Here is a 16,451-nt window from a genome sequence, read left to right on the forward strand (position 1 = left end):
GCCAGGGAAGAGGACAAACGAAAGGATTGGTCTAAGCTGATCGTGGCCAGTCACATTCTCCTTGGCCAGATGGACAAATGAATGTACTCCTTGTCATTCAAGATAGATAAGATTTTGAGGAGTTCACCCTCATGACCACAATTATTTTTCTGATTGTCCTAGACTGGCTTGAGTATCTTTCCAAGGGCTCCTATAATACCTTTAACCTATTCCTATCATAGAACTCATTAGTCCATATTACACGATAGACCAGTCTAGGAGATGCTACCCTACCAGTTTGGAAGACTGTCTATTCCCAGTGTGCTTTTGTAGCTCTCTAAGGCCTCCCTGAGGCTACCACTGCTCTGCAGAGCACAGAAGTGGTGGTGGTGGGTTCTGGTTCCTTGCCCCAAGTCTAAAAGGTGGTACAAATGGCACCTTTCCAGGGTATCTTTATATCCCATGGAAAGAATGACAGCTTTTTAAAATGTTGACCCCTCTGTATTCCCCTATGTCTCCCAATTTTAGACCGCTCCAAATGGCCCTGCCTTTCTATGACATCCCCAGCTCCCTACTCCTGCATGAATTCCATGTCCAACTGAATGAAGGTTGCTTGAGGCCAAGATTACCTAGTACCTCACTGAGGAGAAGGCCCAAGCTGGTGCCATCCCCAAGGTCAGCACTGTGAGGTGTAGATGCCTGGGCAGCCCCCTCACTTGGGAGCCATCATATATGTAGGACTCACAGATTTCAAGCCTGGCTACTAGATTGTTGTCCGCTATGATGAGCCACTAGGGGAAAATGATGATAGTGTGAATGGGAAATAATACTTTGAATGCCAGGCCAAGTATGGCACCCTTGTCAAGCCATGATTTGTGACAGAAGAGGACTTCCCCGTGGAGGACTATGGATTGGATAAGATGTGATGCCCAAGGAAGGACATCCCCCTGCTCCAGGTCCTGACCCATCCATTCATTGCCCCTCCCTATGTGTGCCCAAAACCCATTTTTATTTTATTCCCCTTTCCCTTACCATTGACTTTTGAGACCTATACGTTCAACTTGCCAGAAACCTGGGGGGGAAAACCCTACTCTGTCTTTGGTGATACTGTTTGTTTTTCTAGCATGCCCACCTCCTCTTCTCCTTCCCAGCCTTGAGGTTCTGTTCAAATGTTATCTCCTTGAACTTGAGCTCAGAGTTTTTAAGCTCTCCAGGGAGAAGAGAATCAAGGAAAGGGTTCTGGGAACATTATAAGGCTGATGCTGGGCCTGCTGATCCAGCCACCAGGTACCGTGGACATGCCTTAGAGACAAGGTGGCTCTGTGTGTGTGAGTGTGTGTAAACTGAAAATTCTGGGTGCTGTAACACCAGAAGCACAGGCCTGTTTGGTGCAGAGGTTGCAAGGTGGACGCAGAGAAAGAGACATTATCTCCTGACGCTCCCTAAGCATCTCTTAGGACTGTCAATTGTTGGCTGCCTTGGTACTGTAGCAATATCCAAAATATACAGAGGCTCACTCTAGACAACTGAACTTTACTTCTTTTGCACTAATGTAAAGCAGTGCAAACAGCAGACAGCAGAGCCCCTTGGTAGACTGACCAGACTTTCTGTTTTCTTCTTCTGTCAGGCAGTATTAACTAATTAACAATTAATAGGTTAACCACTCTGGACTCCGTTCTCCCGGAGCTCTTGCTCTTATTAACGGGACAAGTACACTAGTAAGAGTGGAATAGACTCTCCTGATCAACAAGATGAAACTTTAGAATCATTATGGTTTGAGCACTGAAACAAATGTGGCTTCATTTTGCACCAAAGGCAGATGAAGCAACACATGCCAATTAAATTGAAGAAACAAAACCCCTTTAATGTAATATCTTATTTTCTTCTTCATGTCGCCCATGTGCTGAACTCATTCGATAAATGTAGAGTGAGTGCTTGTTATGTGCCGGGCACGCATGTCGGCACTGGAATGTGGCAGGGAACAGATAGAGACGTTTCTGCACCCCCAAGGAGCTTCTTGACAGTGAGTGGAAGTTCTTACTCCATTCTCAGAATCTCTCCTTTGCGGGCATCTAGCTGTGTTAGAGGGAATTCAAAAGCAGCTTTAATATTTCCCCTGAACAGGTAATCAGTATGGGAAGAAAGGAAGTGTGACTTTGACCCCTACAAATGGAAGGATGGATGTCTTTGTTTCATGTCTGTTTTCTATGTGTAAGAAGCAATCAGCTTCACTGATTATGTACTGTTGAGGTTGACCTTTCCATTTTTCTGTCTTGGAAACGCATAATTTAATGTGAAGCATCTACTAGTGGGCTGCAAGTACAAAGAATTCTCAGGATAATGTGCTTGATTTTCCCCCTTGAAATCAATTCACATTTATTAAGCGTCTTTTATAAAAGCGGCGTGGAACAAGGTGCTTCACATACATTATCTCATTTAGTCTCATTTAAGCCTCCCAATCACCTCTGATGTAGACATCATTAGCCAGCGTTTTCAGACAAGATAAAAGGGGAACGAGGAAATGTGCACTCAAGGCTCTGAAAAGTGCTAATTCACTTCCAGGGGATGAATATGCTTCCTGTCCAGTTTCTATTAGGTGGATTTCAATAAACATTTTTAATATTAATACCTGCCTCACATTTGCATAATCCCTTCAACTTTTCAAAGCACTGTCACCTCGTTCACATCTCATCTGATGCTCATACTAGCCCTGTACTAACAGTCGAGAACTATTTGATGGCATCGTTTTTTCGAGCCTACATCTCTGCAGGGGAACTTGTTTTGGTTGCCATAGCTAATGTTCATGATGAAGCCAATAGGAATCTTGCTTCCAGAAATCGAATCCACATCTTCATTTGCAGGGTCTCCCTGGGAGGGTGTGATCTGCTGCTCAGTACAGCAGTGCACATCGGTACTCTCCTACCAGAGCTAATCGCTATGGTTACATCTGCCCCCAACATTCCCTAAAGCTCTAGATTTTAGAAATTTACGTGTCTTTACTACCCTGTCCTTGTCTGGATCTTCCTGCCATTCAGTTTGCCCCAGTTAATGACAGCAAAAAAAAAAGAGAAGGGAAAAAAGAGGTGTGTGTGCTTGTGCAATGAGGTGCATTTATTCTCCAAAAAACCAGAAACCAGCCTAAATGAAGCAGGGAGGGGGTGACAGCAGATGAAGCATAAAGCAGGTGCTTACTTATTGCTGCAGCTGGTGCCAAGTATTGGGCATAATTTTTCTCCTCATTTCCAATTATTGGCACTGGTGCTTATTTAAATTTTTAACTGAAGCATCTGAGAAGAGTCTAGGAACTGCTCTGCCCCTCCTTTACAGGAAAGCAAGCAGGCAGTTTCCTTACAAATATTGTAAGTAAATACAATCCTGAGGATTTTTCTTTCGTTCTTTTTTTTTTTTTTTTTTTTTTTTTGCCTCAAAAGGACTCATTGATTATGGAAAGGGAAATTGGCTTACATGTCCATGTCAAATTGGCAAGTGGACATTTTATTTGATTCTGCCCAAATTGCCATGGGTTGAATTTTTAATTTGTTTCCCAAGACTTGATTCCACTGTTCAGACTCATCTGTGAGATTTAGATTTCAGAACTGTGGGTCTGAGCCCACAGCTTCCTCAGGTGTTTTCTTTAGAAATCAGGTTGTTAAATTCACCAGTTGATGTGGCACATTCATTTCACTATTGGACTTTCCTCCTTTAAGTGGTGAAGGGAAATGTTGCAACAATATTGAATGCAAGTCATTTGTTGCCCTGTCATTCCACAGATATTTACGAAGAGTGAGCACTGTGCCAAAACCTTACGAAGAACAAACAATTGTGCTCCAACAATACCAAGAATCAGGAGGCACACAAAGATAAATACAATAAGGTCTTTTCCTTTCAGCGGGTTTGGTCCTGAAAGAAAATGAGACAAGAACAAGGAACAACACAATGCAGTTCTAAAGGGAGGAAGGGTAATATGATAAAGAAAAGCACGGGGATCCATCACTTCTGATGGCAGACATAGCATAAAGGGAAAAGGTCTTCATTCCCACCCATTAAGGTAATTTGCCTTAGAGGATGCTATTCAATTACTGTATTTAAGGTGATATTTGATTTCTGTGCGTTTACCGGCCCTTTATCTCCTTCTATTGGCTCTAATCTGTGTTTGAATATGTATATAGTACAGTTATATATACATATATATATATATATATATATATATACACACACAAAAATGTATGTATGTATACAGAAAAAATATATATAGTACAATTTTGAACTGACTTTTAAAAAAATTTTGGAACTATATTTCAGGTTGCATTTGAGGGAGGGGGAATAAGAGAGGAGAGGAAGGTTGTAGTTCAGAGAAGGCATCAGGAGACATGGGTTCCAGTCTTCTTTTTACCTGGGTCACCTGTGTTCCTGGGTCCCTGGGGGCTTAGCCTGGGTGACCCCCAAGGTGCCTTTCAGTCTAAATGGTCTGAATGTGATGCCTCTCGTCTCGTGCTGATGGGAGCAAAGGACACTGGAGGCTTGAGGGCATATCAGAGGTGCTGGAAGTGGGACAGAAAGAGTGGTATTTGGGTGAGACACTCTCAGCCTCTCTGCTTCCTCAGCTTCCTATTTAAATGCCACATCATTTGTAGAAAGCCATAAGTTCAGAACCACTCATAGTTTATAGTGGGCCTGATTCCTTTCAGTTCCCAGTGGGTATAGCACTGGCGCTGAAGAATGTAGAGCATGGCCTAGGAAAACATGTCTAAAAGATCTACAAGCGGGCTAAAGTTTGTGCTGAGCTGTGTCCACAAATCAGCCTTGAAGGCAAAGAAGTGAACTCTGAGGAACAGACAGAAGGAAACTGGGGAAAGTGTGGCGTGAGGGATGCCATGTCTCTCCATAGTTCTTTCCTGTCTCATTTCACAGCCAGTAATTGGGCCCAGGCCCTAACCGGCCACATGCCCAGAGGTTGCTGCTGGTTCCCCAACAATCCCCTCCCTTCAGACTCCTCCTGTCCAGTTCACACATCAGTGTCCTTCCTCAGACGTGCCACTCACCCTCTTGCTTCCCTGCATGGCGATTTATCATGAATCCCTGTTACCCAATGCATCTCATCTCAGCCCAAGTTTCGGGGTTCTTTATCCAAAAAGCATGGTATTAAAACAGGAGCCCTCACTTTAGCCTTGGCCTTTGCAGCATTAAAGCTGTGTGACTTTGGGCAAGTGGTTAAACTTCCCTTGCCTTCATTTTCCTTCTCTGTAAGATGACTGGGGACTGAGGTCTCCAACTGTAAATGATCTCTTGGAATTACTGATCCAACGTGATGGCCCTGGTCTCACACAACCCAGGAGTGCCCAGATTCAAATATGCTGACCCACAATCCCAATGGCATCTATAAACTTGGCAGGCCTCAGGTCCCAGGTTTTGGTTTTGGAAAGGTCACCATGCTGGCTTTCCAAGGCCATCTCCTATTATTCTCCATAGCGTTCCTCTGTTCCAGACAAGTCTGTGGTCTCAAGAGCTCTGAATAAACCTGAATGTTTCCATCCTATCTGCTCTGGCTCTGAGCCACTGTGACTGCCAGGAAGCTGCCCCTGGTCCCCTGCACCACCCCATGGCAGTCAACTTCCAGATTAAAGCCCAGCTAATCCAGAAGCCCTCACCAGTACCTACACCTAACAATGGCCACTCCTTTCCATGGTGGCAAACTCAATAGCTATATCCTTGGTCTCAGTGGCCTTTGGCAATCTATGTATTTAAAACTTCCAATCATTCCCCCAAGAGTGCTTTTTTTTTTTTTTTTTGTGGTACGCAGGCCTCTCACTCTTGTGGCCTCTCCTGTTGCGGAGCACAGGCTCCAGACGTGCAGGGTCAGCGGCCATGGCTCACGGGCCCAGCCGCTCCGCGGCATGTGGGATCTTCCCAGACCGGGGCATGAACCCGTGTCCCCTGCATGGGCAGGCGGACTCTCAACCACTGCGCCACCAGGGAAGCCCAAGAGTGCTTTTTTAAAAAAACGTAATTGTCATTGTGCAATAATTCAACAATATATCATAGACGTTTTCTCTCACTGTCTCAGTCTTCAGAGGGTGTTAATGAATGCCTTGGGACTCTGCTAATTCTTCCCCTGTTATTTTTTATTTTTATTTTTATTTTTTTTTGGCTGTGTTCAGTCTTCGCTGCTGTGCATGGGCTTTCTCTAGTTGCTGTGAGCGGGGGCTACTCTGTGGCAGTGCACGTGCTTCTCAATGCGGTGGCTTCTCCTGTTGTGGAGCATGGGCTCCAGGCACGTGGGCTTCGGTAATTGTGGCGCATGTGCTCAGTAGTTGTGGCTGGCGGGCTCTAGAGCACAGGCTCAGTAGTTGTGGCTCACGGGCTTAGTTGCTTGGCAGCATGTGGGATCTTCCCTGACCAGGGCTCAAACCCACGTCCCCTGCATTGGCAGGCGGATTCTTAACCACTGCGCCACTAGGGAAGTCCCTTCCCCTGTTATGGTTGGACAATTGTTTAGTCTTTCAATATCATAACTATCTCAGTACATATGACTTTTTGAATATTTTATATTATTTTCCTAGTGAACTCAGATGCATTGTTATTGTAAGACATAAACTTTTTGCGGCATCTTGTAGTTGGGCAACACTTGCACATATCTCTAGCTGACTTGCGCGCATCCACCTCTAACACGTGTCCTAGACCTCCTTCTCTGTGCCTTCAGTCTCCATGTACTCCCCCTGCCACCCTCACACTCAGCAGATGGCCTTGTCTAAGGCACTGCATGACTTTGCCTCTAAGGTCCTGGCCTCTCCAACTATTGCCTGATTCAGTTGTTCTCAAACTCCAGGTGCATTGAATTGCCTGGAGGGCTTATTAAAACACAGATTGCTGCCCCCTTCCCTGAGTTTCTGACACAGTAGGTCTGGGGTAGAGCGGGAGAGCTACATTTCTAACAAACCGCTGTGGTAGTGAGGCTGCTGGACCAGGGTCCACATTTGGTGAACTCCTGCTCTAATTCTTTCCTCAGATATCAGGGGAAATAGGTTAGCTTCTCTAGCTTGTATCCACCCCACTACCTGTCCTCTGAACCTCCTTCCCATCTTCTCGAGGACTGAGCTCCTACTCCTAATCTGTATTTTTTCTAGTGTCTTCAATCTGCACCATTGAAACTTCCCTTACTCCATCCTTTAAGCACTCTCCCATCACTGCTATTTTATTTTATTTTACTATTTTTTTAACACCTTTATTGGAGTATAATTGTTTTACAATGATGTGCTGGTTTCTGCTTTATAACAAAGTGAATCAGCTATATATATACATATATTCCCATATCCCTTCCCCTCTTGCATCTCCCTCCCACCCTCCCTATCCCACCCCTCTAGGTGGTCACAAAGCACCGAGCTGGTCTCCCTGTGCTATGCGGCTCCTTCCCAGTTGCTATCTATTTTACATTTGGTAGTGGGTAGATGTCAATGCTACTCTCTCACTTCATCCCAATGTACCCTTCCCCCTCCCCGTGTCCTCAAGTCCATTCTCTACGTCTGCGTCTTTATTCCTGTCCTGCCCCTATGTTCTTCAGAACCTTTTTTTTTTTAAGATTCCATGTATATGTGTTAGCATACAGTATTTGTTTTTCTCTTTCTGACTTACTTCACTCTGTCTGACAGACTCTAGGTCCATCCACCTCACTACAAATAACTCAATTTCGTTTCTTTTTATGGCTGAGTAATATTCCATTGTATATATGGGCCACATCTTCTTTATCCATTCCTCTGTTGATGGACACTTAGGTTGCTTCCATGTCCTAGCTATTGTAAATAGAGCTGCAATGAACATTGTGGTACATGACTCTTTGAATTATGGATTTCTCAGGGTATATGCCCAGTAGTGGGATTGCTGGGTCGTATGGTAGTTCTATTTTTAGTTTTTTAAGGAACCCCCATACTGTTCTCCATAGTGGCTGTATCAATGTACATTCCCACCAACAGTGCAAGAGCATTCCCTTTTCTTCACACCCTCTCCACCATTTATTGTTTGTAGATTTTTTGGTGATGGCCATTCTGACCGGTGTGAGGTGATACCTCATTGTAGTTTTTGTTTTTTGTGTGTTTTTTTTGGCAATACGTGGGCTTCTCACTGTTGTGGCCTCTCCCGTTGCAGAGCACAGGCTCCGGACGCACAGGCTCAGTGGCCATGGCTCACGGGCCCAGCTGCTCCGCGGCATGTGGGATCCTCCCGGACCGGGGCACGAACCCGTGTCCCCTGCATCTGCAGGCGGACTCTCAACCACTGCGCCACCAGGGAAGCCCTCATTGTAGTTTTGATTTGCATTTCTCTAATGATTAGTGATGTTGAGCATTCTTTCATGTGTTTGTTGGCAATCTGTATATCTTCTTTGGAGAAATGTCTACTTAGGTCTTCTGCCCATTTTTGGATTGGGTTGTTTGTTTTTTTGATATTGAGCTGCATGAGCTGCTTGTAAATTTTGGAGATTAATCCATTGTCAGTTGCTTCATTTGCAAATATTTTCTCCCATTCCGAAGGTTGTCTTTTCATCTTGTTTATGGTTTTCCTTGCTGTGCAAAAGATTTTAAGTTTCATTAGGTCCCATTTGTTTATTTTTGTTTTTATTTCCAATTCTCTATGAGGTGGGTGATTGCTGTGATTTATGTCATAGAGTGTTCTGCCTATGTTTTACTCTAAGAGTTTTACAGTGTCTGGCCTTACATTTAGGTCTTTAATCCATTTTGAGTTTATTTTTGTGTATGGTGTTAGGGAGTGTTCTAATTTCATTCTTTTACATGTAGCTGTCCAGTTTTCCCAGCACCACTTATTGAAGAGGCTGTCTTTTCTCCATTGTATATTCTTGCCTCCTTTATCAAAAATAAGGTGACTGGGCTTCCCTGGTGGTGCAGTGGTTGAGGGTCTGCCTGCCGATGCAGGGGACACAGGTTCGTGCCCCGGTCCGGGAGGATCCCACATGCCGCGGAACGGCTGGGCCCATGAGCCATGGCCGCTGAGCCTGTGCGTCCGGAGCCTGTGCTCCGCAACGGGAGAGGCCACAACAGTGAGAGGCCCGCGTACCGCAAAATAAAAAAAAAAAAAGAAAAAAAGAAAAAAGGTGACCATATGCATCACTGCTATTTTAGTAATAACCTTTCTCCTACCAACATTACCCAGTTCTAACTAACAAGCCAAATGTCTTTCCTCCTGCTGCAATTTTTTCTGAGCTTGAACTTGATCTTCACTTGCTGCTTCTACTTCTTATCCACGTATTTCCTTTTTAATTCCCAGAAATTTCCCAAGCTCCACTACTGAAACTCCCTGGAAAATTTAAAATTACCCTCTTCCCAAATCCAGTGGCCTTTCTTTATTATGTAATAATAGCAGTTAATGTTGATTGACTTTTAACTGTGCTCCAGGCATTGTGCTAAGCACTGCATATATATATAATATATATATATATATATATATAAAATCTCATATGAAGATTGTCCTTATATCAATTCTATGTAGAAGGTATTATTTCAGATTTTAAAAAGCTAGTGCTCATAGAGGTTAAATAATTTGCCTAACAGCTGAAGCGAAGGAACCAGAATCAGACCCAGCTCTAATTCTACATCCCACGTGTTTAAACACGACTTGGAACATACATCCCTAAGCACCTATTAAAATGGCAATTCCTGGCTCCAGAGACAGAGGTTCTAAACCCGGGGTGGCTGAGGCCTAGGAGTCTGAATTCTTAATAACCCCCCACGTGGTTCTGAGGTGGGTATTCCCAGAGGCACATACATTCTGAGAAACAGTCCCTCTGTATTGACATAATCAGCCACTTCCTTTCTTTAAACACTTCCCTCGGTTGCTATGATACAACATTTTTCTCTGGCTCTGTGGGCTCTCCTAGTCGGCTGTTCTCAATCTCCTGCTTCTTCTCCTACCCAGATCAATGCCCCAAACTCTGCCCTCTGCCTTCTCCTTTCTCTCCTGACTGTCCCTAGGAGCCCGTTCACTTGCAGCGCTCCAACTTGGGCAGATGGTTCCCAACCTTGCCCTTCGTGTGCCAGCATCCTGGTGAGAGTCATGGCGCAGCACGACATGATTTTGGAACAGTGATGACCCATTGCCCAGACCCTGGACAAAAAGGTGAGGCAGGTGCCATTGATCCTGGTGCCGCATTGCCCCACACCACCCTTGGACTTTCCTCTTGCCTGGAAGATCCCTGTGCTTTGCAACTTTCTGATCAAATCAGTTCAGCAAAAGAGCTGATTATTTTACACAGTCACACTAATGTGTTAATTCTCCCACGCATTTGCATTGTTAAAGCCGTTTTTCTCTTTTTCTGGGTTCAACTGTTGTTTGCATGTTGACATTTCAGGCTTCACTTAGCATGTAGAGAGTATTTAGAGGAAAACTGGGACCAAAGAGGAAGGAGGGTGAGTTGGTTTGGGAGGGTGCCTTCTCTTCCCCTTGGAATTTTTTGAACCTGAGACTCAAAGGCAGCTGGGAGGGCAGGCTTTGGCCTTTCCGGCCTCCTGCACACCAGGGCAGCGGTAAACAGTAATTGCGGCTGCTGCAGACCTGTCCTAAAAGTGCAGAGAGTGAGGACAGACTGCAGAGCAGCTACTTGGCTGGCTTCCTGCCACACTCCACACTCGGAATGGCTGGCTTCTCTTCATCTTCCAAGTATCCGCTTAAATGTTCTCTTCCGAGAGATCAGTCCTGACCACCCTGCTTACGTAGTCCCCTCTGGGTGATTCTCTGTGATGGCAGCTGTTTTCCTTCATTGCATTTATCACAGTTTGTAATTATTCTACTTGTTTATTCATTTGTTCTTCCTGTCCCTGTTTGGACAGTAAAGCTCAAGAGGACAGAGACTATTCAGCCTTGTTCCCCACTGTGCTTGTAGCATAATGCTGGCTCACAGTAAATATTCAGTGTTTGTAGCAGGAGTGGCTGGATAGCTACACCTCCACCACCTGGCACTTAATGACTAGTCCTTGAACTGAACTAACTGTCCCCAGCAGCTATCCCAATGCTGAAAGACTTGAGGCAGTTGGAGAGCAGCTTGTTCACCTCACTGCTGGGATAATGCTGGGAGTGGCCTGGGGTGGCATCAGGAAAATTTATGAAAGACTTTGAAAAAGGAAAATGGATTACTAGGTATCCTGTCTAGCACCCAATCAAGTTATGAGACTTTCATTGTCTTTGAGCTATTTTATACAGCTTTATAAGTTGTATAAAACTGATAGCAATACAAATGAGTCATGTCAATAGGGACGCAAATGAATTTTGTCTAGTGGAGGTGCAATTCATTATTGCCCTGTGGATATTGATCAGTTTTGCATCCATTTGTAAATTCATATTAACTTTCCTGATTGCCTATATATGTGTGTTCTCTAAATTCTCCTTTGAAGTGGGGGTAACATCTTGCTGCTTGCCTCATGAATTAAGTAAGTAAAAATCTCTGATGTGCAGTAATTTTATATGTGTACAAGAGTCATGATTTTAGCCTTTTAAAAAAATTATCTTTTTAAATTGGATTTTATCAAAATCAAGAACTTTTGTGCATCAAAAAATACTATCAAGAAAGTGAAAAGACAACTTATAGGGTGGAGAAATTATTTGCAAATTGTTTATCTGAAAAGAGATGAATATCTGGAATCTATAAAGAATTAAAACTCAACAACAAAAAAACAAAAAACCCAATTCAAAAGTAGGCAAAGGACTTAAATAGACAGTTCTCCAAAGAAGGTATTAAATGGTGACTAAGCACATGAAAAGATGCTCAATATCATTAGTCATTAGGGAAATCAAATCAAAACTACAATGAGATACCACTTCACACCAATTAGGATGGCTATAAAAAAAGAAAAGAAAAAAAGAGGGGGAAATAACGTGTTGGTGAGGATGTGGAGAAGGTAGGAATATTAAATGGTAGCTGTTGTGGAAAACAGACTGGTGGTTTCTCAAAGGTTAAGCAGAGAACTCCAATATGACCCAATAATTCTACTCCTAGGAATATATCAAAAGAATTGAAAGCAGGGGACTCGAACAGATATTTGTATACCAGTGTTCATAGCATTATTACTCACAGTAGCCAAAAGGTAAAAATGACCCATGTCTGTCAACAGATGAATGGATAAACAAAATATGATATAGATAGATAGATAGTTATGATGAATATTATTAAGCCATTAAAAAGATATAAACTGGGGGCACATAAGCATGTAGATGGTCCTCTGAGCCATGGGAATGGCTGATAGAGTAGGGAGAGAAGAACACCCAGCCCCAACCCTGCAGAACATCAGAGCCTATGAAGGCATAGGCTGAGGAAGAGGAAAAACTTGAGTGTGGTATCATGGAAGAGAAGACAGACTAGAGACCTTACTCCTGACGTCTAGCATCTCACTGCCCAGTGACTTGGGGATCACTTCAGTGGTTGCTTAATTCTTGTCCTGTGAGAGGGCATCATTCACCAGATAATAATTCTGTTCATAAACAGTATTTTAAACAGCACACTTTATTGTCAGAAATTGTGCAAAATATTTAATATAGGATGCATAAGGACATGATCAAACAAAAAACAAATTTGGACTTAGCTGGGAGAGACATTTTTCAAAAAAAATTTTGCAAGGTGGGTAGAGGGACTATTGTGATAAGGAAGGAGGGAGGACAATTGCAGCAGGGAGAACCTGCAGGGGTCTCCAGGGTCATGCAAATACAGGGTTTTTTTGCTTGCTTTTTGGTCTTATTTTAATAGAGAGGCACGAACAGGGCTGCAAAGAACCAAATGTGGGAAATCTGAATGAAAGGGTGGCACGATCAGACTGTAGATCAGAGAATATTTTATGCTGAGCCCAGTCTGTTCTCTGTATGTTTGCTCAGGCTGATGGTGGGCCAAACAAAGCTCAGGGGCTTGGAGGGAGGAAAGCAGCTCAACCGAAGTTTGGTTAACAAACATTTCGATCCAGTTGATCAGCGGGGATAAGCAGTTCAGTTCATCATTTATGAGGCAAAGAATGGGAATTTGCGGGGGTCTATGTGTAGCTTTGTCATAGGTTAAACGGGGGGCATCTGAGGCTTATCTAAGCCATATGGGAAAGAGTGGTTCTTTGCAATAAGCTCTCTTCCAGATCACAAAAACTGGGAAATTCCTTTAATTGGCCCTGTTTTCCAGGAGCAAAGGGCTCAGGCAAAATTCAGCATTGTCACTGTGTGCTGGGTTGTGAGTTCCATGCCCCCAGTCGGGGTGACACCCTGGGCCTCTCAGTTGGCATAGACGTTCCTCTCCAGGGACTTACAGATTACCCCTTGCTGTGACCAGGCTGTGAGCCCCCTTTCCCGAGTGTTTATTTAAGTCTTTTGATTCCTTCCTTGAATGAGTGTCCATGCCTGACTAACCAGGAGTCTGTTTTATTCTCAAGAATGCATCCAAAACAGGCTCAGAACCTCTGCTTGCAAACCACCACTGCCGAAGTGCAGTCCTGAGGTCAAAGGATTACCCCTTGGAAATCTGCATCCCATGGGCTGAATTCAGCTCACAGAAGTGCTTTGGCCCAAAGGGTGTTTTGCTTTGATTTTTAAACTTGAATTGGATGCCAATATTAAAAATCAGAATATTGAATCTAAAAATCCAGATTGCCACCTTCTCTAGAAAAATGGATTGCTCTAGCAATCCTGGCCTACATTTCTATTGTATGCCTCCTATACCATTGAACAAAATTCCTGACAATAAAGTATGCCATTGAGAAAGTTCTATTTATGGATCCCAGTATTACTTTGGGTGCTGTTGCTTTTATATGGCTGAAGTAAGGAAAGGCATGAGCCCTCCATCTGCTGTTTACCACTGTTCCTCAGAACCTATTCAGTCATTTAGCTTATCCCTCTGTGTTGAAGTGTTTCCATTTCCTACTATCAATTATCACCTTCAGTATCAGAACAGCTAGTCAAAGAGGTTTTAGTTTCAGAGAATATGTTAATTAAGGCATCATTGAGGAAAATTGCTTACTATTTACATCTGGTTGCCTGACCACATAATAATGATATGCATCCTTAAATACACAACAGATCTATTTCACTGGATGTTTCACTTGACTATACAACACACTCTCTACACAGTTAATTTGTGTTCATAAACTGTGAAATCGTGTGATATGTATTCTTATGAAACCCTGTACATATGTAATTAAATTTGACTTTCTCCTGGTAATCTGTCTCACGTCAATTTAATTCTTAGACCAGCCAGAAGAACTTAGAAGGATAGAGGTTTTCTTTCCTCCTCTATAGCCTCAATGGGGGGAATTATGTCTTTTCCATGATTATAGGCCCAGCCAGCCCTTGAAGAAGGATCCAGAGTTACAGCAGCCAATATCTTTCATTACTATAATGTCTCCCCACTTTGCAGTTTCCTGAATGAGGCCTGAAATCTTGATACCCACAGATATTATATGACAAAAAATAAGTGCATCAGTTTTCCGGTGACATTTAGTATTCCTGGTCTCTGCTTCTCATCTCATTGACCTGGTAAGTGTCTCCCTATCTCTTAATCACAAGGCTCCTTCTCCACCACTGCCTCAGAGAGGCGTTTTATAGACATCCTGTCTCTGTTCTCGCCTCCTGGGAGCAGGCCTAAAAATGACAGTCAATTCATTTGGCTAACTGGTATATTGTTGTCTCTCTACTTTGCTTCTCAACGTCCATCCAACCACAGTGTTCATGCTCTGGCTGCCTCTTCCAGGCACTTACACAAGCGAGTGACCAACCGCTGACCAGATCGCAAAAGATAACAATTAGATTGTGTCTCTGTTCATGGGCTGAGCTGTACTACGGAAGTTGTGGAGCTGCCTTCTGCCAGATCCTGGCTTATAAATGTACAGGAAGTACAGCTGACTGTGCCAAGTGTTCGAGGCCTGAGCAATGTCAGTCCTTTGGGTGCTGACTAGAGTCTTTCTCAGCACTTACAGAGCCCATGTCTGCCTCCATCTTGGTGCCTACAGGAAATTTGTCTTTGGCTATGCAAACATTTATGTGGCATGAATTCTGAGACCCCAGGAAATCCCACCTATTTACTCCCTAACTTATTCTGCCATGCCTGAAATCGCTTTAATCACCAACACTTCCATTGATCAATTAGAGTCAAAGTTATAAAAACTCTATGAACAGTTAAATTTTGTAAATGTAAATTCTTTATTAAGCACAGCATACATACATAAAGGTACACAAATCATAGGTAGAAATGAACCACTCATGTAGTGAATGCCAAGGTCAAGAAACAGAATATTACCATTTCCCCAGAAGCCCCGTCCCACCATGGCCTCGTGCCCCCTTCCAGTCACCTCCTCTATACCCACCAGGGAAATCATTATCCTGACTTGTCACAGATAGATTACTTTTCCTTTTGTCTTTTATATGAATAGGATTGTGTCATATGTATTCTTTTGCATATACAATGCTGCTTTTGTTCAGCATTACATTGATGAGATTCATCTGTGCTAATGCATATAGTTGTAATTTGTTTTTATTGCTGTATGGTATTCCATTGTGTGAATAAGTTGTAATTTACTTAACTATTCTAATGCTGCTGAACATTTGGGTTGCTTCCAGTTTTTGACTTATAAATAGTGCTAGTGCTTTCTAATTCAGGTCTTTTGATGAATATATGTTCACTTTTCTGTTGAAGGTATTCTGAGGAGTGGAATATATGAGACATAGAATATACCCACATTCAGCATTAGCAGATACTACTGAACACCTTTTCCAAGGTGATTGTACCAATTTACACTCCCATCAGCAGTATATAAGAGTTATAGTCTTACCACATCTCCATCAGCACTAAGTCTGTCTTTTCCAGTTAGCCATTCTCGTAGGTGTGTAATGGTGTGCATTGTGTTCTTAATTTTCATTTCTCTGATAACTAGTGAAGACAAGCCCTTTGTTTTATGTGCATTGGCTATTTGGACATCTTTTTTGTGAACTGCCTATTCAAGTCTTTAGCGAATTTTTCTATTGGGTTTCTGCCTTTTACTTATTTTTAAAGTTCTTCATATAATCTGAAAGTTTGTTAAATGTGTCTACTGCAATATTTTGTCCCACTCTGTGACTTAAATTTTTTTCTTTTTTTTTTAGCCACGATGCGTGGCATGTGGGATCTTAGTTCCCTGACCAGGCATCGAACCCATGTCCCCTGCAGTGGAAGCATGGAGCCCTAACCACTGGACCACCAGGGAATTCCCCTTAACTTTTCATTTTTTAATAAAGTCTTTTAAATGAACCAAAGTCGGTAATTTATTTTTGTCCTTTATGGTTAGCCTTTTGTGTGTCCTATCTAAGAGAATTCCTCCTGCCCTAATGAAGAGATCATGGAATATCACGAAGAGGTTTTCCTGTGTTTTCATTGAAGGTGACTAATATGTATGGTGTGAATCAAGTTAGGAATTGAGGTTTGTTTTTTTTTACTGTAATATTAAATTGGCTCAGAACTATTTATTGAGAAG

Source organism: Mesoplodon densirostris, chromosome 1 (genome assembly GCF_025265405.1).
Source record: "Mesoplodon densirostris isolate mMesDen1 chromosome 1, mMesDen1 primary haplotype, whole genome shotgun sequence".
Taxonomy (NCBI): Eukaryota; Metazoa; Chordata; class Mammalia; order Artiodactyla; family Ziphiidae; genus Mesoplodon; species Mesoplodon densirostris.